Source organism: Melospiza melodia, chromosome 3, assembly GCF_035770615.1.
Source record: "Melospiza melodia melodia isolate bMelMel2 chromosome 3, bMelMel2.pri, whole genome shotgun sequence".
Lineage (NCBI taxonomy): Eukaryota > Metazoa > Chordata > Aves > Passeriformes > Passerellidae > Melospiza > Melospiza melodia.
In genome coordinates this window covers 103,198,153-103,224,182 of record NC_086196.1, presented here as the reverse complement: position 1 = coordinate 103,224,182, position 26,030 = coordinate 103,198,153, and the positions used below count along the sequence as shown (strand labels likewise).

The following is a 26,030-nucleotide window of genomic DNA, read 5'->3' as shown; positions in this document are numbered from 1 at the left end:
ATGCCACATTTCTCTGGGACTAGGTTTTTTTTGTTTGTTTGTTTGTTTCTCTTCTCAAGCAACTGTCTTCCTACTTGCTGCTGTCTTCAGACCATTTCTTTACCCTTACCACCTGCCTTTGGTCTCTTCTTTATCAAGCAGCATCAGGCTCTTCCCTGTGATTCCTCTTGGGTTGCTGATGCCTTCCTCTGTGCCTGTGCATCTCCCTTGCTGATTTCAGCACAGTCTGCCCGTTCTCCAGGAGCTGGCCCCAAGGCTGCCTGGCTGGCAGACTCCCTGTGTGATCTCAGGGCAGCCCAGCATCTCCCTGAGCTCCACGGCTCTGTGTAACATGGGGAGGGCATCTCCCGTGAGTGCTGGGAGAGTAAAACACTGCAAACGAGCCTGAGTCTCTTGGGCAGCCTGGGGAGGAAGTATCTGCCCAGAGGCGCCCCAAAGAGGCCAGAAGGGAGAAATTAACAGGCCTATTGCTTTTCCCTATGCCTGTGTCCTCTCTTCCCTCTGGGACTGTTTTTGCACTGGGTTTGTAGCTGTGTCTGGGTCTTCTGTGCAGCGGGATGCTCCCCTGGGCAGGAACAGAGAGCTTCCAGGGAGAGGAGATAAATCCCCATCCCCAGCTCCCTGTGAACATCCAGGGATGAAGAGATGGAGATGTCCATGGGGATGGCTGTGGGGCAAGACCTATGGAGATGCAGGTTGTTGACCTGAGCAATTCAGGCACGGTGCCAGGCGGGAGCTGGGCAGGCAGGGCTGGGCTGGGGCTCACCCTGGCACGCTCCATCCATCTGTGTGGCTGCTCCTGCCTGGGGAAGGGTGGGAGCACCTCCCCGCAGAGGCACAGCTCTGGCACGGCTGACTCTAGAGGGAGCTGGATGCTAGTGCCGAGCAGAGGGACAGCTTTCAGACCCCCAGACCTCAGGCAGGGGATTCTCAGCCCAGGTGTGTGCCAGCCCTGCTTTACCTACCTCACACAGGAGGTTAGCCACTGCTTCCTTCTCCTCAGACTTCCCCGCCTTCTCTGTCTCCTCAGGAGCTCTTTGCAGCACCAAATCTCACTTCTATTTGTAGCCAGGTTTCCTTAGGAAGCCAGGCACATGAAATCACAGTTTCCATGTCTGTCTGTCTGTTCACATGGCTCTCCCCTCTTTCCAATTTCAGTTGAAATCACCAGAGGGATAGAGATAACAGCAAAAGCCAAGTTCCTCCAAGGTTCCTGAAAGCAGCTGGAGAGATCCCACTCACACCCTTGGCAAGGGAAAGCCCAGCCAGGAGCTCAGCCCACGGTGGATGCCAGAGCACAGCAGCCTGCAGCAGCCCCAGGTACAGCCAGGATTTGCACAGCTGTGTGCGCTGATGGCCAGGAGCTGGGAGCAGATCCCAGCACTCTGAGCTTGGACAGATTTCCAGGTTGTTCCCCGTGCCAGTCACACTGTCACTTGTGCTGTCTGTGACCAACCTGTTGGTTGATTGCCCAGCGATGCTTCTATCTTGCAGGGCACTGGGCTTTTTTACAGGATCTTTCATTGGGATGCTGGAGAACAGGGGCTTCTTTTTCCCCAGTGAGCAATCAGGACTGTGTCCCCTCAAAGCCACAGCAAAAACCCAAATTCTGTCCCAGATGTAACACCTGAAAATCACAACCCTGAGCGCCCTGAGTGTATCAGGACACTACAAAAGGCAGAGAAGTGGCTCTGCCTACACAGCATGATTTAGAGACTTGCTGTAGAGACTCCCAAGAGCGAGGACAAAAACCAAAGTTGTGCCATGTCATGTGCAGTAGTGCCAGGTGAGAAGACCAGGCGCAGCCTGGGCAGGCACAGGACAGTGAACATTTAAGTTTCAGGAGCTATTCACAGCCAGTAGATTACAAAAACCTTACAGAAAGTGAGGGAAGGAGAAGCAAGCGAAGTTTCATCAGGTTAGAACTGTGCTGCTGCTGACACTCAGGGGTGCTGGACACAGAGACACAGAGAGCGTGTCCAATGTCCTCAGGCATCTGGAATGCAAAGCCTGGTAGAGAGGAAGCTTTGACCCATGTGGCTCCTCAGCACTGACTTAGGAATTGTCCATGTCAGCTGGTGAGGTGAGCTGGTGGGGGTGTGAGAGGAGCCAGACAGCTTTCCTGGGAGCTGGTGGTGGGGCTCATGGCTTGGCTGGCAGGTGACGCTCCTACAAATGTCACATTATTTCCCTGTTTGGCCTTAATGTCTGCGCTGGACAAAGGGCAAAGCTGCTATTGCAGAACTGATCAAAAGGAAAAGGGGAGAAAGAAACAGCTGATAGACACTCCATAAGGACCACAAATGCCTTTCTTTGATGATAGCCACGTCCCCAACCAAAGCCATATGTCACAGCTCATTTTTTCCTGGATGCCACCATCACATCAATACGCAAGTGTCCCAGCTTCCCTTTTCTAAACAAAAGCACACCCCTTCCCTTTGCGATGGCGACAAACAGCACGTGAATTCCCAGGCAGGTGCCAGGGGAGCACACAGAGAACCCCAGCCCCTCTCAGCCTTCATTTCAATTGCCTGACTTGCGGATTTGCAACATCTGGGACTGGAGGAATGAACAGGTTCCCGCAAAGCGCAGGCGAAAAGGAGCCCTGAGAGCACACGCTCGCACCCTCACACCCGTGACCTTGTGATTTTACTACAGCTTTCATTTTCAGACTCCAGTCCTCCCTAGTGCTTGCTGCATTTCTGCAACATTTTGGCAGTTTGCTCTCGCCTTGGAGACAGAGCAGAGTGTGGAGTTGTTTTGCACGGCTCGGCGGGGAGGGAAGCAACAAGGCTGTGAATAAAGAATTAAACTCAAGATGACGGAGGAGCCCCAGCCATGCTTCCACCTAGACAAAGCCTACGTGATGAGCGCTGCTTAATGCCAGCCCTTAACACCGCACGCTGCTCGAGAGGAAAAGGGGAATTTCGGCGTGGCTGCAGGTGCCGCCGAGCACTCCCCTCGGGCAGCGTTTCGAGGCAGGCAGAGCAGTGCCCGGCGGCACGCACAGCCCCGCCAGGCGGAGGCACCGCGCCCCGCCGCGCACGGGGATGCGCCCCGAGCCCCCCGGGAACGGGATCAGCTCAGCCCTGCCCGACCCCACCTGCCCGGCGATGCCCGGCGATGCCCGGCGATGCCCGGCTCCCGGGCTAAAGGAGAACCGACCCCCGCCGCAGCCGCGCCTCCCGTCGCGACATGTCGCGATTGGCCGCCGGGGGAGGGCGGCGAGCCCCTCCGCCCGCCCGGAGCTGCCGCGGCGGGGTTGCAGGGAGCGTTCCCGGTGTGTGCGTGTGCCGAGTGCCAGCATCCCACCCCCGCCTCCCCATCGCTCCCGCACGGCCCCGGTGCCCCGTGCCGCCCCCCGGCAGCCCCCGCCGGCGCTGGGATCGCGCCTGGGCAGCAGCGTGGGGCTGGGCAGGGTCGGGGCGGGGGCCGGCCGCTCTCTCGCTCGGTCCTACCTGGCGGGCAGCGGAGCGGGCGGCGGCTCAGCAGCGGCGGGGCATCGCGGCGGGGCGGGCGGCGGAGCCCCCGTGCGCGGCTGCGGCGGCGGGCGGGAGGCAGAGAGAGAGAGAGGGAGGGAGGGAGGGAGGGAGAAGGGAGGGAGAAGGGAGGGAGGAAGGAAGGGAGGGATGGAGGGATGGATGGAGGGAGCGCGCGCGCACACACACGGCCGGGCGCGCCCGGGGATGCGCTCAGCCGGCCCGCCCCGCAGGCAGCCTCCCCTCCCTCCGCATCCCTCGGCCCCGGCCCTGCCGCTCCCGGGCAGCAGCTCCAGCGCTCCTCCTCGTCCTCCCGCTGCTGGAACTATTTCCCGAATTCCTCCTCGGATCGAGGGACTTTGAAAGGCAGGGCTGGTTGCGGACCCACCCCCAGCAGCCCTGCCCTCCCTGCTGGGGGCAGTCCCCAGCCCTGCCCGCCTGCCCCTAGCCCTACCCGTGCTGCCCGGGACAGTCCCCATCCATGCCCTGCCTGCCTCCAGCATAGCCCACCCCACCCTGGTCGGTCATCTCCTGCCCGCATCCTCCGGCCGACCTGCAGCCTGCCAGGGCCATCCTGAACCCATCTGCTCCCCTCAGGAGGGAGAGAGCCCTGGGGAGGATGGAGAGAAGGGAAACGTGTGTGTGTGTGTCTGTGTGTGTGTCTGTGTGTGTCTCTGTGTCTCTGTCCGTGTGTCCGTGTGTCCGTGTGTGTGTGTGCCTGCGTGTGTCTGTGTGTCCGTGTCTGTATGTGTGTGTCTCTTTGTGTGTGTGTGTGTGTGTGTCTGTGTCTGTGTCTGTGTGTGTGTCTGTGTGTCTGTGTGTCCATGCGTGTCCATGTGTGTCTGTGTGTCTGTGTGTGTACAAGGAATGCCTTGCCGTGTCTGTCCCCGTGCCCCACAGTGTTGCCCGTGGCAGCTGTGGGGAGGCAGGAGGTCAGGAGCATCCCAAGGGGCCCTGGGTTGACGTTCACCCCCCTCTCACATCCTCAGAGCCTGGCCAGGGTCAGCAGGGGACGTGGGGTGACAGGCAAGGAGCATATGGGTCAGCTGGGACCCTCATGGCAGCTGGCTCAGCCCCTGAGCCCACAGAGTCCCCTGTCCCCACAGGAGGCTCCTGCAGGAAGGCAGCAGCCTGGCACAGCAGGACTTGCTGCACCTCAGGCTGACCAACGTGTCCTTCCTGTGGGCAATTCCCCTTTCACCATGCCTGAATGACTCCTCCACCCTTCGCTGGCTCCAGCAAGGAGCAGATGAACCCATTGTCCCACCCTCCAGGCAAAACTCTGTGACTTTGGGAACTTAAAATAGGACCAGAGCGAATAGCTCACACACTGGTGTGCAAGTTCCCAGCGACCTTGATGAACCCTCTGTGCCCAGATCCCCAGGTGCAACAAGAACTGTGGGCAAGCAGAGACATTGTTCTAGCTCCTGCACCCTCTCACATAGCAACCCAGAATTTTACCTGTCAATTTCATTTGTGCTTTTATTTCTTGCTTTCAAAAAAAAAATTTTTTTTAAAGATTTTTGCACCACTGTGTCTTTCAGCAGAGTTGGAAAACTAAATTTCTCTGTTCAACATGAGGGGTAGGACATGGACACTGTCACAAAACTCCTTTGTAAAGCACTTTGTGATGAGCTGGCCAACCAACAAACCAGTTACTTATAATTAGTGTTGCAGCAGTTATGGGTGTTATTTAGTTTTGGTCTCACTCTAAGAGGTGAGATTGCCTGTATATGGAATGAAAGTCATTTCCATATAGGAATTTGGTTTAGAAAAAACCAGGATTTTGTATCCAATAGCTAACTCTGATTTTCTGCCTCACCTCTTTTGATTTAAAACTCTTTAGAGGAGGGATAAGTTTGCATCCGGCCATGTGTGGTACTTTGATGGTATTCAATTCTTCCAGCAGGGCCATTGATATAAAATGAGCCCGGCTAAATGTGCAGCATGCCCAGTGCTGTGCTGGGCTCAGGAGCTGAGCAGGGCAGTGGATGTGGATCAGTGGCATTTGGTGTGGCAGGGGCTGCAGGATGCAAGGCACTGCCCAAGCTGGCATGGCAAAAGGATAATGTGAACAGCAGAAATTGGCATGGGTGCAGCAAACACAGTCCCTGCTGGTGCATTTCACCCTGCACACTGAAATCCAATCACTGCACCGGTAAGCAGTGGAACTCAAATTTTAGTCATGGAGTTCTCCCTAAAACTCCCTAATTGCCTCAGTAATGTTGCTGACCTACTTCCCAGCTCTCTCAGTGAATGCAGTACCCAGCTCCTCTGGATCACCAGGGCCGTGCTGATGGCATGCACTGGTGAGCTGCTCTCTGAAGAGCCAGGCTCTCCTCCAAACTCACCTCTCTCTGCAGCTTGCAGTGGTGCTCCTGTCTCCAGTGCCTCCTGCTGAGCCCCACAGAAAGGCTGCTTCAGCTGAAGGATTTTTGTGACATTCCAGGGGAGCTGGAGGAAACAAAGAGTTGGTCAGTGTTGGTGGTGATGCTCATCAGTCCAGGAGCCCTTTGTACCCACCCAGCCCTAATGGCACTGGGACAGAAAAGGCAAAGCAGCACTATCCCATCTGAACATGGAGCAGCTTTGATCTGGCTGCTTCAAAAGTGACTGGTTAGGAAGAACATGAGGCTGGGAGGCTTGGAGAAGATGTGCCCCACTCCCTGGTCCCTCACACACCCCTTTCCAGGCACATTTAGACCTTAATTTCCTACAGTCTCCAAGAGAAAGATGGAGATGGGCTCTGAAGGAAAGAGTGGAAGTCAGGGAGTGGGAGAGACAGTGAGTCCAGGTGCTGTGTTCCAGCACTGCTCCCCAGTGCAGTGGCCATGCTGCACCCTGCTCTTTCTCAGCCAAGCTAGCTGGAGTGGTGGCTGTGACAGAATGAAGCACTGCATGGGCTGTGAGATCTGCTGGGCGAGCTGAGCAAACCCTCCTGCTCTCTGCCTGGTGCTCCAGGCAAAAACCCAACAGGACTGCTCATGTCCTGACACAGCAAGTTCTGTCACCGTGGGGGCGCATCCGTGCTTCAGCACTCCAGACTGCAGCCTGCTCTGGGCTGGGAGAGGCAGCTGCTTGCTCCAGCCACCTCTACCTGCCTGTCACTCCTTGCAGCCGTGCAGGAGAGCACCTGCCACTGCAGCCATGCAAGAGAGCAGCTGCCACTGCAGCCATGCTTGCAGCCATACAGGAGAGCACCTGCCACTGCAGCCATGCAGGAGAGCGCCTGCCACTGCAGCCATGGTTGCAAGATAGCACCTGCCACCGCAGCCATGCAAGAGAGCGCCTGCCACTGCAGCCATGGTTGCAAGATAGCACCTGCCACCGCAGCCATGCAAGAGAGCGCCTGCCACTGCAGCCCTGCTTACAGCACAGGTTCCTCCTCTCCAAATAATGGAATTCTCATGCCAGTAGTAGGGAGCGGCTCATTCATTCCCTCATTCATTCATGCCCACCCACAGCTCTCCCCGACAGCAGCCTGCATCCCTCTGCAGTTGCTGGAGGAGGTTTCTGGGTATTGTCTGCATGTGCAGAGCACAAAGGCAATTCCTCCTGGCAAAGAATGGGGTTAGTGGGCTGTGGAGCCCTGAGCACAGGACAGAACAGTGCAGGCCAATTCTCTGTGCTGTGCCTTGTGAAAAAAGACATCTGAACTGCTGCACAGTTTAGGGGAGGGGGACACAAAGCCTCAGGCACTTTTTGCTTGAAAAAATTCTGCCTTGTATTCCCTGTCAGAGACAAGAGGTCAGGACAATGCTCAGCCCAGCCAAAGCATGTTCATCTCCGAGGAGCTGTCCTACCACCCTTTCTTGTCCCTCTTTGGAGCATCTCCTCAGTGGAATGCTTTGGTCTCAGATGATGCTGGGATAACCAGTGAGCCTGCTTTGGCTGGTTATCTCTGGCCATGGTTTTCCTCGAGTCCCTCAGGAGGTGCCAGAGAGGTCCTGCAGAAGCAGATGGGTTGTCACCTCTGCTTGCCATCCATCTGCCTTTGCTCCTTGCTGCAGCAGGCTTGAGCATGCGCTCCCTGAACATTCTCTGGCTCTCCAATGCATGTTCTTGGCAGAGACCTGGAGATCCCTGGAGAATGGTGTTTCTAAAAAAGATGCTTAGAAACATCCTTTCCAGCAATTTGAGCACTTCCTTTCACTGACACCTTCAAACCAGCCTTTGCTGTTGGGAGGATAAATCAGGCCTTTAGAAATGTGGCAGATGGAGTGGGACACAACAGTGAGTAGGAAGGGCAATTTTGTGTGCTGGACATCAATATATTTCTCTTTGAGCTCTCTAGATAGTGCCTCTGTAGCTGTTTCCAAGCACCTGGTGCAGTCTGAGCCCTGATGGTCCCGTGGAGGTCTGATTGAACCACCGTTGTCCATCAGCCAGCCAGGGGGCTTGGATGTGAAAGGTGTCTCCTGCCCTGGAAAGATGAGAGTACAGACTGCACCCTGGGGAGGAGGCAGGCTTTGATGGAATGTTTGGGCACACCTGTGAAAAATGGGCAGTGTGTGATTTGCTGTCCCTCCCCTGCTTTGAGAGTCTCCAGAGGTAAATGGAGAAACCAAGCTTGTGCCCCTTTAGAGCTTCCCCCCAGATATTTGCTCTGTGCTGTGTTTTATGCATGTTTAAACAATAAATCCAGAGCATAGCATTTAACAGCTTGGGAGAGAGCTTTCCTGGAAGAAGCATTGACTGGCCAAATTTTGCAGAGCCCTGCTTATGTGTAACAGACACAAAAGTACAATTGCACTGGAAACCACCTGCTGCATGGGGACTGAAAGGAGTAGTTAGAGGGGCTGGACTTGAATTTAGGAAGCTTGGAAATGGGGAGAGTTGCACATATTTTGCAAACATCTAAGCTGAAAAACAAGATGCTTGTTCTTCTCTTCAAATTCTGCTTCACAGTCGTACTTTTCTTTGTGGAAAAAACTGGTTTTCTGGTCACCAGGAATGTACAGGAAAACTTCAATATGTGCACAGAATGACTTCAGCAGCTGGGCTTATTGAGAGAGATGTACAAGGTGCAAACTGTCTCCTCACTCTTCTCAAAGGGGTGGAAACAAAAAAGCCTCTTGGCAGCTGTCAGTTGTCTCAGCAGCAGTGCATGCTAACACCAGCATCTCACTCCCACTTCTCAGGCAAAAACCAGCTCCAAACTGGAGCCACTGAATCACTGGAAAATGAGGGGCCAGATGTCCCCTGCTGAACTGGCCGTCCCTTAGCATCTTTCCCTAGCAGAACCATGACACCAATGAAGTTTTGTTTTGCTGTTCAAGCCTTCAGACCGCAGGGACTCAAAATGCAGATGCAAGGTTGACTGAAATTTGTTTCCCAGTGAAAGCCACAGCCCAGTGACTCTGCTGCTTCCCTGCAAAGGGCCAAGGATGTGCAGTGTGCCAGCTCTGGGGTAGCACTGCCATCAGATAGGCATTAGCAGTCTCCAGCTGACACTCCAGCCCTCTTCACCACCATCCCAAGGCCTGGAAAAATTTTAGTTGAAAAAAAATATCCCCCATAAGTACAGAATTATAAAGTAACAAATAACATGTTCTCTGGATTTGTCTTCTGCTCTTGAGCCCTCGAGTTTGGTGCTTTCCAATTTACTTGGCAACCATAAGCAAGTTTAAAAAACCATAAGAGTGTTGAAATAGTAATCACATGACTCCAGGAGCTGGGATTTCCAGAAAAACAGAAGTTCAATTACCACGTGGCATCGTCTGGGAGCTGCGTCCTGCAAACTGGGGATTGCGAGGCTTCCCCAGCAGCTCTGGCCCTATTCCTCCTTTGATCCATGAGCAGGGTTCCCATAGTTACCAGTGGGAGCACAAGGCAAATCAGATGTAGAGCATGGTTCTGGCTGTGGCTCCTGGTTGTGAAAGTAATTTGGCCTCCTCTGTATCATCTGTTTGCCAGCCTTCAGCAAGGCTGGGTATTCCAGGGAAAATGGCCTTTTTTGTTAAAAGTGAGATGTGGCTGGCCTGAGCTGCACAAAGCACTGTATTGATATTTTATTTATGTCTTCTAGATCAAGAGGGCTGGAGGAACACCTTGCAAAAGCCAGGCCCATTAGGTGAGAGGCTGTGCAATGATTTCTCCTGAAGGGAAATTTTATTCTCTGTAGTGGGCTTTGATCTCTGATCTGCTGTCCTTGAGGGTGGTCAGAAATGTCCCCTGACTTCTTGGTGCTTTGAGGGTGGTCAGAAATGTTCCCTGACTCCTTCCTTGCTGCTTTGCCTTTACCAAGCTCTGCTTTGTTTCACCTCCAAGTGGCCTTGCCTGGCAGGTGTCCCTCCAGCACAGAAGAGCTCTGCCAGAGATGAGTCCTCGAGTCCTGGGGACAGAGGGACATGTTGTCTGCTGTTATCAGTCAGTTTTAGCCACAAGGACCCATGTGGTTGGAATTTCTGTGCTCCTTGGCCTTCCCAAGGCACCTTGCAGAAATCCTGTGTCCTTGCTCCTGGTTGACTTTCCCCCTGGGACAGCTGAGACAGCAGCTGGGTTCTCTTCCCAGTTTCCTTCCCCACAGTTCAGTCTGTTGGCCAGGGACTCACACTGGTGCATGCACAGATTTTGCTGTTTGGGCACAGTCTGCTCCAGTTCTTCTGGTTTTGTCTGAAGATGGATGAACCAAAAATGCTCATCCTCTCTATGCTGCCTGCTCAGGCAGTACTGAGCAGAAATCACTGCTGCATGCCCTAAATGTAGGAATTGAAGCCTTGCATGTAAATAGAATTTACAAAAAAAGAAAAAAAAAGGAAAATGAAACAAGAAACAAGAAAAAAAACCACACGTAACTTCCTGATTGCTTAGTGGTTATGGGGTTGGGGGTTTTGCTGGACACTTTGGAGATATGAAACTGCACCCTTTGTAAGACTGGATTCTCCTTTCAAATTTCCATTCTCTCGTGTGCTGTTTCCCCCTTGAAACTTCAAACATGGCCTGTTTAAAAGCTGCCCTGAGCTGAATGCTTTTATCATGTCTTTGTGGATTGTGATGATGCTTTAAAATGATTGAAGATGCTTCTTTGCCACTTGCCTCATGGTTAGAAATCCCCAAGTCCCTTAAGGAAATCTTCTGCTCTTAGGGGAAGCTGTACCCAGCTTCTCTGAGATCTGTTTTGGTTCTGAGGCTTTTGCTGGTGTGCTTGGTAGGGCAGTGTCTTACAGGCCTGATGGGAATCCATGCTTTCCTTTTTCACTCAGCTCCCTTCCATGTGCACCTCAGTCACTCAGAACCCTTCTGCCCCCGCACCTCAAGATACCAGCGTGGTGTTTTGTTCATTGTGCCAGGGCTGCTAGCAGTACCTGGATTTCATTTGTCACCAGTGGATTCCAGAGTTCACAGCTGTATTTATGTGGCCAGTGGCATCAGGGAAGCAGAAAACAGCTGCATAAGAAATAAGAAGGGTGAGAGGTCTCGAAGACATGATTCAAGAGGAAACATTGCAGGAATGCAAACTGACAAGTCAAGAGGAGACATATATCCTTGCACATCTGAAAGAGTGGATGCTTTCCATTCCTCCTGTGGATGTGATAAGAAGTCAGGGGGTTAAACTATATGGCAGGGACACTGAAGTTTGGCACAAGGAAAAACTTTCCATAGCCATGAGAGGAATGGTGTGGGCAGATGGGCTGTGTGTATAGGGGGAGTAGTGTGTCTTTTATCACTGAAAAGTTTTAAGATCAGGATGAGCAAACCTCAGATCAGGTGTAGGTGACCTAGTTCTCAACATCATTTCAGCAGAAAAATTTGAGAGATGAACAATCAGAAGACAGTGAGCACATCACAAAGAGAACACCAAGGTTGTGATTAGGCTGAAAGGAAAGAAGATGTGCCTTTAGGCTTGGGACAAAAATTTGGTGTCGTTGAAGAGTCAGAACTTTGGAAATTAGTCCATGCTGGGAGAACATAGCAAAGTCTAGGTGGCAAAACTATCCAATTTCACCCAATCTGGGAGCAGACCAACCTTCATTGCAGCATGGCAGCCAATTTCCTGGAGGGATGAGTCACTTAGCTCACAGGACACCAGGGAAGAGAGCTGACTCTGCTCTGGAGCCCATGGTGTATCCACTGGTGTTTTGTCCTGTCAAGGTTTGTCCAGGCTATTGTGGTTTAGTAATGGTATCCCACAGTTTAATACTCCACTAAAGCCACGTGCTGCTCCCACTCCCCCTTCCAACTCAAATGGCAAAGATCATGGGCTGAGATGAGAACAATTTACTGGAAACAGCAGAGAGATAAGAAAACGAATGGTAACAGCAACACTATTAATTTTAAAAGTGTACAGAAGAGAGAGAGTGATTCACATGCCAATATGCTCATGAGAGAGCCATTTTTTTGCCCAGGCAGATAGTGATAGAACAATGCTGGTTGTTTTAAACTAAAAGACAAGAGATTTAGATTAGATGCTAACAAGAAATCCTTTACTGTGAGGGTGGTGAGGCACTGGAACATGTTGCCCAGAGAAGCTGTGGATGCTCCATCCTTGGAAGTGTTCCTGGCCATGTTGGATGGGGCTCTGAGCCAACTGGTGTTGTGGAAGGTGTCCCTACCCATAGCAGGGGGGTTGGAACTGGTTGATGATCTTTCAACTCCCTTCTAACCCAAACCATGCTGTGATTTTATGATTCTATGAAAATAATATCTTTTGTTAAGCCTGATTTATGGCTGTCTAACAACATGAAATAAAGATATGAGAAGCTACCAGGACCTGCAGATTGTAAGAAGAGGGGTGATGCACATGCAGCTGACTATGTCTGATCAGTGGCTGCACTGACTAGACAGCAGCAGGAAAAATGGAAAGAGAAACATTGCTGATAACAAAGGCAGGGCACCAGCTTAATCACTGGCTTGTCTGGGGGAGAGGGACTGGACAAAGAAGCAGAACCCAGGAAGAAAAAAAGAGGCAAAACCAAAGTGTGAGGTAAAGGAAATGACACAGCCAGACTGATCTGGGGCCTTTGGTCAGCTGTGTGCTGAACTATGGCAACGTGACAAATGAGCAACTGTGGTGGGTTTGGTGTTGGCCAGTTGCTATTGTGCTCATTGGAATGTACTTACTTGTTTCTTATTGTGGAATAGGATTGGGAGAAAGGTAAAGTAGGTTTAAAACTTTAAAAGGGTATAAAGAAAAATTTATTAGTAGTAACTAAGAGAAAGAGTCATAAGAATTAGAACAAAACTTTTAGGGCACTTCTCCTCACAACTTTTTCTTTCCTAATGACAATGTAAAGAAAGGATGCCTAAAGTTTCAGATACTTTAGTACTTTTAGAATAGTCTTTCTTCAGTTTGCTTAGGGAGAGAAGTCTTTTTTGTTAATGTTATGGAGACTTCTCCACAAGAAAACAGTTCTTTTGTGGCTATTAATTTTCATGAATAGCAGCTGCCCAGGTAGATTTGTAATCATGAAATCCCTCCCATTTTCTGTAAGCTTTTCTTACAGCTGTATTTATGGGTTATGCCAACTTATGGGGTATTGTTTTAGGGTTTAAAGGTAAAACTTCTCATTATCTATCTCTAAAATAATTTTCATCTTTAGGAACAGAGATCTTCTCTTTCTTGGGGTTACAGGACATTCATTACTCCTCTCTCTTTCTTTGTTCAAACTTCTCATAGGATTACACTTAGTTTAATATTGGCTTACTTTAGCATGGAGGCCTTTGTTTGATATCTATAATTTGAACACTTTTATTTCCTTATACCTTCATGCATTGTAAGGAAAAAGAGTCTTTCGTCCTGTTTTTACAAGAGGATTTTACCTTAAAACTAAAGGCATTTCTTCATCCTTCTTATCTGGGACTTGACTTCTTCTTTACTGACTTCAGTATGTTGTTCTTCCACATGTCTAGATTTTATTATTTTCTCCCACTCAAAAGAAGATTGAAGCATTTAAGTTAATGTCTCACCCAGGGCTTACAAATAGTCACTTAACCCTAGCTGGGCTCAATACCTTACAGATCAAAGTTACAACTAAAGAAAAGTAACAAAGATCTTAGTAACTAAACTAAGACTCAGCAGTAACACACTAAAGAAAGAAGCTGACAACTTCTCCTCTCCCTTTACTCAGGAACTAATAAGAAAAACCCAGCAAGTGCTCACAGCAGGGGCTGCTCAGCCTAACCTAACCAAAACAAGGTCTGGGCCAGCCACGTTACTTCTTTACCAACCAGAAAAAAAAGGAAAAAATTCACAGGTTTCTTCCATCTTTAACGTGTATTTTTCACAAAAGCATATACAACTTCTTAGTAGTTCAAACAGATTGTCAACTGCACAAAAACTTTACATTATAATCCATAAATACTTCCTGTACAAAACCACCATGGCAGCGTAGGTGTGAGGCTGAACCTGAAGTCAGCCAGGTCACCAACATCTGCCACATCCAGCACACCCCCAGCTCCTCAGAGAGCCTGACTCAGCACAGGCCTTCCCTGCAGATGGCTTTGTGTGCCCAAGACCCTGCTGAAGTGCAGTGTCTGCATGAGACACTGCCACAAAGGAAGGGACATGCGTCAAATGACATCCACGCCAAAGGCAAGAAATGAAGTTACAACTCAGGATGAAGGCAGGGAGTCTGTGCTGGAGAAACATCAACTTTATTAAGGTTAGAGCCTTCAAGCTTGTCTTGCTGTGTGATTTTCGGTAAGCTGCGTACATCAAGGCATGTTTCAAGATAAGCAGAATGTGTTTCAAAGAGAAGTATGTTAAAATTTGGCATGTTCTTATCAACTGGGACAGAAAATATCTAGAAAACAATGGTAGTGGCACAGCTTGTAATGCCTACAAACTTGTCTTGTTTTGCAGCAATCTTCTAGGTCTGTGCCTCAAGGCATGCTCAAAATAGTCTGCCTGGTTAGTTTTAAGGTAAGAACATTGAAATTAAGGGTAAGAGGCTGAATACTTTTTTAGTTCATTATTGTAGAGGTACATCTTCAGGCATTTTAACACCTTAAGGCCCTTTCCAGGTACACATGAAGATGGTGCACAAATAGACAGACTTGTCCTGGCCTCTAAAAATGCAATGACTCTCACCAAATTATGGATCCTCAGGTGGGTCTTTGGTGATTTATTTTGGAGGTTTTAAGCATCTAAAAAAGGTCTGAGTAATTTTTCTAAAATAGTCATTATTTGTCCTGACTCCTAACTGGTGATTGACAACTTAACAGACAAACCATTGCCCACTAAGCAGATTTTCAGTGGCAAGCAGTATGAAGATTTCTCTTCTCTGACAACGAAAGGTTCACATCCCACACATACCATTCTCCTTCACATGATCCCCACACACATCTCCATGGTCCTTGTACACACCCACAGCAGAGAACCTTCAAGATTAACTCTTTTGTCAAGATTAATTTGGACACATGTCACACTTCAGGGGAAGGGTGAGGTTATCAGCAAGGCTCTAAAAAACTCTAAGTGTCAGTTACTCTTGCTCTCAAAACTTCACTTTGGATCACATCAACTCAAGCCAAAAGGCAAATCTCTCAGTTATCAAGAAAGATGCTTTGTGGAGCATCTCTTTTCTTCAACCAGTGGCTAAAAAAGTAGGATCACAGAATGTTTTAGGTTGAAAAGGCCTCTAGGATCATGAGTCCAGTTGTTAACCTAACACACCAAAGTCCACCACTCAACCATGTCCCCCAGCTGCCACATCTACACATCTTTTCAATACCTTCAGGAATGGTGATTCCACCACTTCCTAAATAAATAAACAGGACTCGTCCTGATACTGAGGCCTGGGGAACACCCCTAGTGACAAGAGAAACTTTTTAATGTGTTTGTTTTCCAAGCAGTGCTGTGGGCTAAGCCCAGGATAGAACACAAGGAACACAAGGACACTGTGGTGCTGGACCTTGTTGGGTTAAACCTTTGAGTGATGTAGCCAGAGAGTGAAGTGAGGACACCTCTCACAGCTGCATGTCTCTCTTTTTGCAGTATTTTTCTCATGAATTAAGGCTACCAAGGAGATTTGGAAAACATACTAGGATTCCACAAATAATTGGTTCATCAGCGACTTGGAAAAACATGCATAGGAAGTAAATGCTGGAAGTTAAAATTATTTCCTTGGTCAGGACAGAGCTTCTGCCCTGTGCATGTGGCTTACATCTGAAAGATGTCACAGCAGGCAACAGAGCAGCAGTAAACATCACTGTTGTGGCCACTCAATAAAAGTGGGGACCTGCTTATCCAGATAAAGAGAGGGCAATCCCCAACATCTGTCTTGCTCCCGAACTGGGTGTTTTTCCTGGCGGATGCTTTCAGAGCCCTGCTTCAAGTAGCAATGTTCTAGATCTGTGAGTTCATCTTTAAATAATAGTTGGCAGCCCAAAGCCATGTAACGTTTAGCATGCTTTAAAGGACCATATGGAATAAGTTACACTGGAGTAAAACAAACACCAGTCTCTCACATCCAGTGTTATTGTTAACAACTTACTGGGCTCTGTGTGTTTTTCAGCAGCGAGGATGACTCACTAAATAACAGGATAATACCATGGATCACTAGCATGTTGTGGTCTGTGGCCACAGGAAGGCTTTACTTTTATTGTGTACATGTTGGCAGTCTCAGCACAGCAGCAGCAAATCCAGAAGTTTATTGCTGCGTCTCGGGCAGAAGCATAAGATCTCCGCTTGGAGCCTTTCCGCAAGCCAAAGAAATAACACAGGCTAATTCTCCTGTCCTGCTTGCCAGGCTGAAGCTAAAGTAGCGAGCTGGGAATCAGAGGCTGGGAAAGGAGTTGTCACCTTGGATTTACTTCCTTGCTCCAGTGTGTGGATGTGGCAAATGCGGATGCTGGGAGGGGGCTCTATCAAGGAGATGGGATCCCCATTCCCAGACTGAAGCCTGGATGCATGGCTCCCTCTTAGAAACAGCTGTCAAACCAAGTGGGTTTGGAAGGGTGAAGCGGTTGTAGGGCAAGAGATACATACCACAAATCCCCAGGCCCCTGCAGAAACCCTGAGGGTGGTGAAGGCTGCCTTAGGTGGACATGCACATCCCATCAGCTGCTTCATGACTCCTCCATAACTTCTGTGCCTGAGGCTGAAACCATGCCCAAGTCTCTGTGGGCCCCTTCATCACCTCCACTGAGCTCATGTGCTGTCCTTTGATTCCTAAGGCTTGTCGAGATGGGAGATCTCCCTGTAGCCCAGGAGACCTCGGTACCTGCAGGGGTGTAGTAGCCAGAAGGCGACACGGTTGGGACTGGAAGGTTATTCCATACCCCCTCACATCACTGCCAGGAGACAGGGGAAGGGAAACTGTCCTGGGCACAAGGGGTTCCTCCTGATGGAGAAAATGTGGCTGGGGGAGCCATCAGATACTGCTGTTATCAGGGGGGTGGTTCTACGTGAATTGTTTCTTTCCTTATCTCCGCTGACATTCAGTATTATTGCTGTTATTGTTCACTCTCTTATCCCATTGCTGTTTCCAGTAAATTGTCCTTATCTCGACCTGTGATCTTTGCCTTTTGTGCCTCCAGTTGGAGGGGAGAGGGAGTAGCACAGAGTGATTTTAGTGGCTGTATTAAACTGGGGAATACCATTCCTAAACCACAACAAGGGAGCATTTCCTGTGTGTTTCCAAGAGGGACTCAAGGAAACCTTTGCCTGGAGGGACATAGAAAGGCAGCAATAGTTTTGCAGGTCCCATTCCTGCACTTTCCATGTTTTGTTATTTTTACATTTTTCTCTATTTTTCCTGCTTTTTCTTATATAAAAGGGCAAAAAACTCCAAACTGATGTTCCAGTGAAAGAAGGAACATTTCCCTGGAAGAGCAGGAAATGATGCATGGTGGTGTCATGCAGGATCAGTCTGCAACCTCCAGGGCACACTGTGGTCTCTGGGATAACCTGGGAAATACCACAGGGACAAAACTTCTGGTGAAACTCATCCTGAGCAGATCTTGAGAGCCCTGGGGGACTGATGGCAAGAAAAGGATTTTATATACTATTCAGTACACTTTATTCCTGTGGGGAGTAAAGCAACCCAAGTGCTGAATCTCCTGCTTGGCAGGGGAAAATCTATACCTGAACAGCTCTCTGTTGCAAAAGTTCCTAAGCATTTGTGCTTTTTTGTTATTTAGAGAAAAGTTATTAATCATTGTTAAGCTGAGTGGAATCCAAACTGGTCTTCCCACTGTACAGGTACCCAATACTCACATTTTGCAGAATACCAATTCTGTTAGCATTTTCCTTCTCCTATGCCCACCTTTCTCCATAAATAAACTGATGTGGAATCCTCCAGAGTGAAATGTTCTTCTCTCCTCTCCTCTCCTCTCCTCTCCTCTCCTCTCCTCTCCTCTCCTCTCCTCTCCTCTCCTCTCCTCTCCTCTCCTCTCCTCTCCTCTCCTCTCCTCTCCTCTCCTCTCCTCTCCTCTCCTCTCCTCTCCTCTCCTCTCCTCTCCTCTCCTCTCCTCTCCTCTCCTCTCCTCTCCTCTCCTCTCCTCTCCTCTCCTCTCCTCTCCTCTCCTCTCCTCTCCTCTCCTCTCCTCTCCTCTCCTCTCCTCTCCTCTCCTCTCCTCTCCCTCTCCCTCTCCCTCTCCCTCTCCCTCTCCCTCTCCCATGTCTCTGGAAAAGACTCAGCTGGAGATATCACAAATGGAAACCTGCATTTTATGATAGCAACGTCAGAGTTCAGCATTCCAAGGATTTGGGAAAGATCCTAAAAACAAACATCCCAAACTCAGGAGGAAGTTCAGCATTAAATATAAGAGAAATCCAAATATATTGAAGAATGGAAATCAAAATAACTTAAGCTTTGCCCTGCAGTGACCCCGTGCAATGAGAATCCATTTATGATTAGATAGCAGTGATGGCTGGAGCCCTAAATAGGAATAAACTCAGTTTTGAAGATGTCCAGATTTACTGCATTGTTGCTGTTTTCCCCCTATATGCTGCCAGAATAATAGTGAGCTTCCCAAAGGATCAGCTCTGGAATGAATGTCCACTCATAAATTCTCTGCTTTACTTGTAAATTGTCAGAAAACACCACCACTACTAAAAGCTGTCATGTTGTTTCCTCTTCCTGTAAGAATAGGAAGATTATGTTTTTGTGAGAAAACCAAAGAAGAGAGCTGGACATTTTCAGATTTTTTTTTTGAAGAGACCTCAATTCCTGGACCAAATCAGATTTCAATTGGCAAATGGGTCTGCAGGTTTCTAGGCTGGGAGCAGGCAGAGCCACTGCACAAAGCCCATTTTGCTAGGACATGGGCAGGAATGTGTATCTGGCCAGAGAAGTGGATCAGTCTGTCAGTGTGTCCTCAGAATGTGCTTCAATCTTCTGACTTCCTAGAGAAAAGACAGAGATGGTGTCCAACCACCATCCTTCCATAAAAACATTGAGGTGTCTGGAGGAGGAGAATGTGCACTGTGCTTACTTCAAGTCAGAGCCAGTTTGCAAAATCCTTACTGAGTGAATTCAGGGTGTAGCTCGCCTTGCTGATTTCTCTTTGGAGATGCTCTCTTCCTGGGCACCCTGTACACCACAAAGGTGGTTTTGCCTCCTCACACAAAATCTGAATTCAGGACTAACTGTGGATGCCTGGTGCAAAGACTTTCTTCAGATGTGTTCTCTGAAACCCAGGTGTGTTTGGCTTTGTTTTTTTTAAAGCCACTAAGGTGTCTTTAAAGACACAAGCCACCAGTGCATCTAGAACTCCTGTGTGCCTTGGCTCCTTTCATGAGACACAGAACAAATTCCTGCTCCCTCCAGGCGCCACCGGGGCGAGGACAGCAGCCCTAGGCACAGGGCTCAGCTTTGCCCTTGATCCTTCACTGCCGGTGTATGTTCTGCCCCGAGTGAGACGTGCTGAGGCTGATGGTGAGGAAGAGCACAGCTCCCCCTTCCCCCTCTCCTGCTGCACTCTGGCAGAGGATGGAGCGTGGGAGGACCTCGGGCGGATGCTCGGAGGCTGCAGCGCTCCCAATGACGAGTCCCTGGTGAGAGATGTTAGTGATACCATCACCGATGCTCCTGGGGCTCTTTGTGCTCACGCTGGGGTTTCTCAGTGACATCCCACCTGCTGCACACAGGGGGATGAACACACCCCAGCGGTACCCGGGATAATCGATAGTAAATATTAACAGCAGCCAGCACACTGATAACAGCAATAAGTATTACAGATAACACTAATGCCTGCAAATGCTCCTGACAGAGGGAGGGGGGCACAAAGGGCAGTCTGCCTCGGGGCTGGCAACCAAGAGATGACTCATGCCACCAGGGCTTTGTCTGCCAGGCCTCACTGCCCCAGGCCCTGCACCGAATGGAAACAGCAAATTAAATAAGCTTTCCCAGCTTTTCCAGCTTCATCCTGCCATCCTGCTCCTGGCCTGCCCAGCACAGCTGTCGGGTAACACCACACACGGATCAGCTGGTCTTTGTGTCTCTTGGGGAAGGGAAAGCTCTCAATCTGGGGAAGGGAGGTGGGGAGAAAAAGGAAAAATTGAGGAAGAAATTTTTTATATCAGCATATTTATATTCACATTTATATTCACCGCAACCTATGAACCAGGACCATATGCAATAGAAAATGGAAGCAATCTGAGTAAGAATGAAATGCAGAAATGTTATTTCATAGCATTAGCAGCTAAAAGGTTTATTGGTTGGTGACTCACTAGCAATTTAAAAGCTATCTATTGACCCCAATTATTTAAAGATTGATTTCTGTCTTAGCATTCCTGCAGGCAGGTGGCACGTGTTTAAAAGGAACCTCTCAAAAGAATCAAAGTTTGCCTAGCACAGACAAAGGAAACCAGACAAAGACAAGATGTGTATTTCAGTGAGGGTGAAAGCTGAGGAAAGTGGGAATATCTATGGAGATGCTGGCCAAATAAGGGAAGATTAGGGCATTGGCCCTTTCAACTACAGACTCTACTATGGGGTTACAAGCAAACACTTCCATTATGTTCCTCTTATGTGAGGACAAGGGAAGGCATTTTCATTCATGAGTGGAAATGTTTATGACATTTGTGGTCTAGTGATTTCCCTTTACAATCATCCTTCATATCTCTGGAAATCTCTTACAATTTCAGTAATACTCCTGATATTATTTTCAGTTCTTTCTGTATAATTTCACTTCACCTGCTCTGGTGGTTTTTTTCCAGTCTATTAACCACCTGAAAAATGACAATGCTTTACCTAGAACTTTGCAGTGGGACTATGAATACAACATTGTAACACCTGAAAACACATGAAATGTTAACCCAAAGCCATTCACTAGCATTTATAGAAAAACGTAATGTTTAACTGTACCACCATATACCAGCCAGATTTTAAGCCATGGCTGTTAAAAGCTTTCTTTGGGTTCTTTTTAACAAAATACTTGCAGAAGAAAGCCTCTCTGCCAAGGCTATGCTCTGTTTTTGTGACAGTGCCCAATTCCCAGAGCTGACACATTTCTGTGCTAGTTTGAAGGAGACCTATTACTTCAGTACTTTGGAAATATTCACAACAGCACACAGCTGTTTTCGCTGGAGCTGGCTTTCACAACACTGTAATGGCAGTTAAACTGAACCAAAAATCCTTGCACAGGATGTAATCAACCTCAAATCTACAGAGAAACATTGGGAAACTGCCTTTAAGTGCCAAGAAAAACAACAGTCGTTTACAACGAGCTCTTCCTAATGTCCAGTCAGCTCAACCCAAGTGAAACATGTTTCTCAAAACGAAAGTAGCACAGAGCAGGGAAGAAAAAGCCCTTGACTTTTGAAATGAATTTTTTAAAATAGAAACACAGAGAGACTCTGACACTGGCAACCGCCACTGATCCTTCCTGCCCACTGAAGCTCTATCGTCACCCAGTCTGTGAATCCACTTCTTGAGTGATAAAACTCTTGTTTTCCAACATTTTTCTCCGGCCTCCTTCAGACCCTTGGAAAGTTCCTGTCCCTCCAGCGGCAGGGCTGTTACATGTCATGTTTCCTACTCAGAGAGCTTAACCATTATCCAGATCTTGGAGCCATCCCATCGCCCCAGATTTACGGCTTTTCCCAGGATGTCAGTCCAACCGAATCCCCAGGTGTTCCCAAGAAATGCCTGAGTCGCTCTTCACTTACCCCAGCCGAGGCTCAGCAGTTGTGGGTCATGCAGAATGGAAAAAAGCCCTCATATGATAGTGTCTCTATATTTACCAGAAAGAAAGGAGCTGGGGTGCTTGTCCTTTAAGTGTCTCTAAAGATGGTTTGCATAGCTGGATCTCAGCTTATCTATGCTTTTCTGCTTTCGCTTCCATACATGGATCTGTTCCCAACAGTAACTCCAAGCTGTCGAAAAGGAGCTATCTGGCAGCTTTCAGCTTCATCTGACACGTAAATGAGCGCGAATAAATAATTACATTTGCTGCCGTCTCTCCTTTTTTTTTTTTTAATTGCACCTCAGGACACCTTTTCTTTTTTTCCTTCTCCCCAGATAAACATTTTGCTATTTTTCCCAAAGTTATTCCTAGGGGAAAGCAAACAGAAATGACCCAGGCAGATTTTGCTCTCCCCTTCCCGCAGGCTCACATAATTTCATTCTCATAAATATCTTCTTTTTTTTTTTCCATTTGCTTTGCTTATAGGTCAGAGTTTTGCATGTTTGCTACTTGGAATCATGTCAAAGCAATATACATCATGTCTGTAGCAAAGGAAGGTTAAAAGTCAAATTTTTGGAGAGAGAGAATACAGCTGAGCCACGTGACTGCTCCCAGATTAGCAGCAGTAGCAGGAGTAAGCATTCCTCTGATATTACAGTAGCCACCGTGGGACATGCCTGAAACTCTGAAGAGAGAAGCTGCAGTTTGGAAGCTTCCTGCAGATCTATTTATGATTAAATCACTCCTTGCTCTTTTCCCTATCTTTCTAGGTACTTTCCTGCTTCCTCGATTTCAGTTTCAGAAAGGGCTGATAAAGAACAAAAATGGGAGGCAGCCCTGTGGCACAGGTCAGGAAAGAACTCATATAATTACCCTTAACTCTGCCCTTTGTAATCTTTGCTGTGCAAATGGAAATGTTAAGGGCTCCAGTGAAAAGGAAACACTAAATAAATGTCTTTATTATTGTTTGTTATAGTGGCAGCTGGGAGTAGAAAAGATATTAATGAGCTAATCAATTTCTTCATAGTCAGCTCTCTGGATGAAAGAAAAGTGGTAAAAGTCACATTCAGAGAGACTTAAGATATCTAAGGCTGAAGTAGGTACCCCTATTCAGGCACTTGCATGGAAAATGGCATCCTCAAACATGGTGGCTTTGATTCATTGCAGGAGATGGAAATTCCTTGTATATTCCCACACACCAATGACCTTGACTGTTTGAGATTTTTCCTAAACATCTGTTGAACACCAGGCGGAAGACAAGTTTTTAAAAGAGCTCACCAGCTCCACCTTTACAATTAATGATAAACTACATTTTCTACATTAACAAATTGCCCAAGTAGAAATGCCTCTTCAAGCGTCATATTTGACTCCTGCTGTTTGCTGTCTCAGAAAGTGGAGGGAATGTGCATGGGAGTGTGTGTGTAAATGGGGATCTGAGGAGATTCCCAGCATCTCCCCAGCATCCAGAGCAGACAGCTTCCCTGGGAGCACATCCCAGAGCAAAGTGAAGGCCAATGGAAGCATGCAACAGGCAGCAAAAGGAGTCTTTTGGAAAAGATAAGTAGTTACAAAGGAGACCCTGCAGTTTTCAGTACATTTTCCAAGTGGCTGTATTGCATACAGACCCCTGTTGTCTGGGGTTGTGCAGAGGGATGGGATGAGAAAAATTCCTTCTGGAAATCTGCCCTGGAGTTTCTCTAGCCTTTCAAGAGCAGGAGCCAAGCTGATCTTAGGAAGGTGCTTGAACAGGAATATTGCATGTTAGACACACCTGGTGACTCAGGAGGTCTGTGCTCTAATGCAAATGAGAACATGATTCAGCAAAGTGTTTAAATTCCTGTTTAATTTTAAATATTGAATAATGCTTTTGATTCCTCTGGGGTTACTCATGTGATTTTCATTCTATGCTTTACTAGGTTGCCCTCATATGGACATGAAGCTGCCATGAAGCAGCACAAGAAATAAACAAGGTTTGGCACTCACACGTGAGTGTATTTGCATCTCACAAACGTCTTGACTTTAGGTATTGCTCCTTGGAGGTCTAAAGGCCAACAAAAAATGGGCTAAGATGAGAAAAACCTCAGTTCATTGCATGTGTCCTCCTTTCCATGAGGGAAATATTGAAAACCACAGGTGTCTGTGGTTTTCAGTGCCAAAGAAAAACCTAGGTGGCTTTGAGAATAACATGACAAAGCTGCACTCAGAATTTCAGTAGCTACAAGGACAAGGGAGTAGGCTGTTTTCTGGCTTTGATCTGCCTTTTGGCACAGTGGCCTTGTCACCCTCCAGATGGGTGACACCACCCCCTTTAAACTTTGCTCCCCACAGAGAGAGGCCAAAGAGCTTCTCAGATTTTCCATGAGAGGTTTTTCCATTCTTCCCTGCTGGGAGAGGTGAAGTCTGTATCAGGGTGGTGATAAGGTGAAAGGCATTTTCCTGAAGCAAAAGAAAGAGCAGACAGCAGTGTTGCCAAGCACCGAGAGGGCCTCAGGGAGATGGAAATAAAGCACCTTTGACCTCTGTGCCCACTGCCTTCCCTCCTCCTCCCCAGAACAAGCAGACCAGGGGGATAAAGTCCATCTTTGTGGTGAGACATGCAGGGGACATCAGCAGCTCTGCTAGGTTTGGCACCAGCTGGACTTGCAGGAATGCTGGTGGATGCAGGGCCGGACCAGGACCCGTGTCTCTGCCAGGCGAGGGTGGTGGGGTTCATCTGCTGAAGCCTGGAGAACCCCCCAACACCTGAGTCCCATCCCAGAGCCTCCCCAGGCTCTTCCATAGCATTTAGGTGTTTATTGTCCAGGATTGTGCTCTAGGAGGCTGAGCTTTTTTGTGCTCTTTGTCCTCTCTGCCTGCCACTATCAACGCTGTAGCCACAAAATGAAAGCAGGCCTTGGGCCTCAGAAACACGTGTGCTCTTCCCCAGGCTGTGTGCTGCAGTTTGGAGCCACCAAAGAGGTGTTGAAGTGTCTTTTATGAATATCAATGTGGATTTCGTAAGAGTGATTTAAATATAGCTGCCTGCTTTCCTGGGAGACCCTGTAGCTGTATTCTCACTGCAGCAAAGGCTGCACCATCTGCCCAGCATTCACAGCCGCTTCCCAGAGACCGCCAGGGACTTGTCATCCTGCATTTGCCTTGCACAGGGCTCCAAAATGAAGGCTTTCTGGGGGAAAAGGGATGGATGGGCAGGCTTCAGCACATTCAGATGTGTAGCTCAGGTGCATTTATGTGGCATTATGCACAGGGAAAGCTGGACACAGCTCTGAGCAACCTGATCTAACGTGGAAGCCAGCCCAGCCCTGAGCAGGGGCTGGACCTCCAGAGGTCCCTTACAGCCTTAATTATCCTGTGGTTCAGTGAGAAATTCAGTTCAGGATATAACCATATGGTAGAGGAGTAGCAAGGAAATCTGAACTCCTAGGGCACCTGTGACATTTTCTGTCTTCCTCTTGTTTCTTGTGGCTACCTTCAAGCTCTTTGAGTGTGGTTCAGCTCTTTTTCCACATTCATGGCTTTTTTCCAGTGTTGTTTGAACCTTACTGCTCTGCAAGTGAAAATCCACTACTTACCCCTTTTTTTTTTTTTTTTTTAAAGCACAGTGATTAAAATGCAGTTGGGCCTGTGCCCAGGTAAAGCACAAGAAAGTCAGGCAGTCATTCTTTCCTTGTGTTAAGTATGTAAAGTTTTGCAAGCAAATAAGACTTTTTTTCTGTTTAGGGTAAGCAAATATGCCTTGAACCTGGGGAGTGTCCAATTCTCAGTGATTGTTTATTTCACCAAGGCATAAATTACTGTGCCTTCAGGACAAAGCTAATAGAAAAAATGCTAATTAGTGCTGGTCAAAAATTTTCCAGTGGAACATTTTTCTGTCAGAAACTCTCCTGATTAGTCAAAGTTGAAATGTTCCAGAGGAACATGTTGATTTTGCTGAGCCTCAAATGCCACGGGGTGAGCTGAGGTGGGGTGGGAGCGAGGAAAGAGGGAATCCATCAAAACCCTCTTGCTGATTCCCTGACAATTCATCTGCTTGGCTGCCAGCCTTGTGGCACTGAGGATCAGAGTTTGGGGCAGTCTGCCATGCAGAAAACGTGCTGAGGAACAAGTTGTGAAAATCCCCTTTTCCTGGATGGGAGCTGTAAATACAGAAGTCAGGGAGCCTCTCTCACCTCCCCAGCTCCCTTCCACTGGACACCAGCCTGGGAACGTGCTTGCAGAATGGCATATCAGCATTCCCAGATGAGATACCTCAGGCAGCTGAGTCAGACCTTCTCCTCAGCTTATAAAAGAGAAGGCATGAATTTTGTTCTGGGCTTTCTGCTGGGAGGAAAGGACGAGCTGCTCTGATATTATCAGTGTTCATTTGAACTTGGGCTTCTGCAGGTGCAGCTTTTCCAGCTGTGACATGCCAAATCCACACGCAGTGCTTTTTTATATCTCACACTTCCTTGTGTTCTGACAGAGCTGGCTCTGCAGGTG

At 48.3% G+C, this 26,030-nt stretch overlaps 1 protein-coding gene across 6 annotated transcripts in view; it reads right to left on the bottom strand.

Annotated features, from left to right (window-relative positions):
* SLC8A1 (solute carrier family 8 member A1) overlaps nt 1–21,691 on the bottom strand; it is a 123,691-nt gene extending 102,000 nt beyond the window's left edge. For 5 of the 6 annotated variants that reach the window (XM_063152384.1, XM_063152387.1, XM_063152388.1 and 2 more), the window contains exons 1-2: nt 21,535–21,691; nt 5,831–5,933 (exon numbers count right to left, since the gene is read on the bottom strand). The gene's annotated coding sequence lies outside the window, so the exon portion shown is untranslated. Of the gene's footprint in view, nt 1–3,458; nt 3,536–5,830; nt 5,934–21,534 lie in introns of those variants that run through there. The other variant, XM_063152385.1, reaches the window with a different exon arrangement.
* Between the last annotated feature and the right edge of the window lie 4,339 nt (nt 21,692–26,030).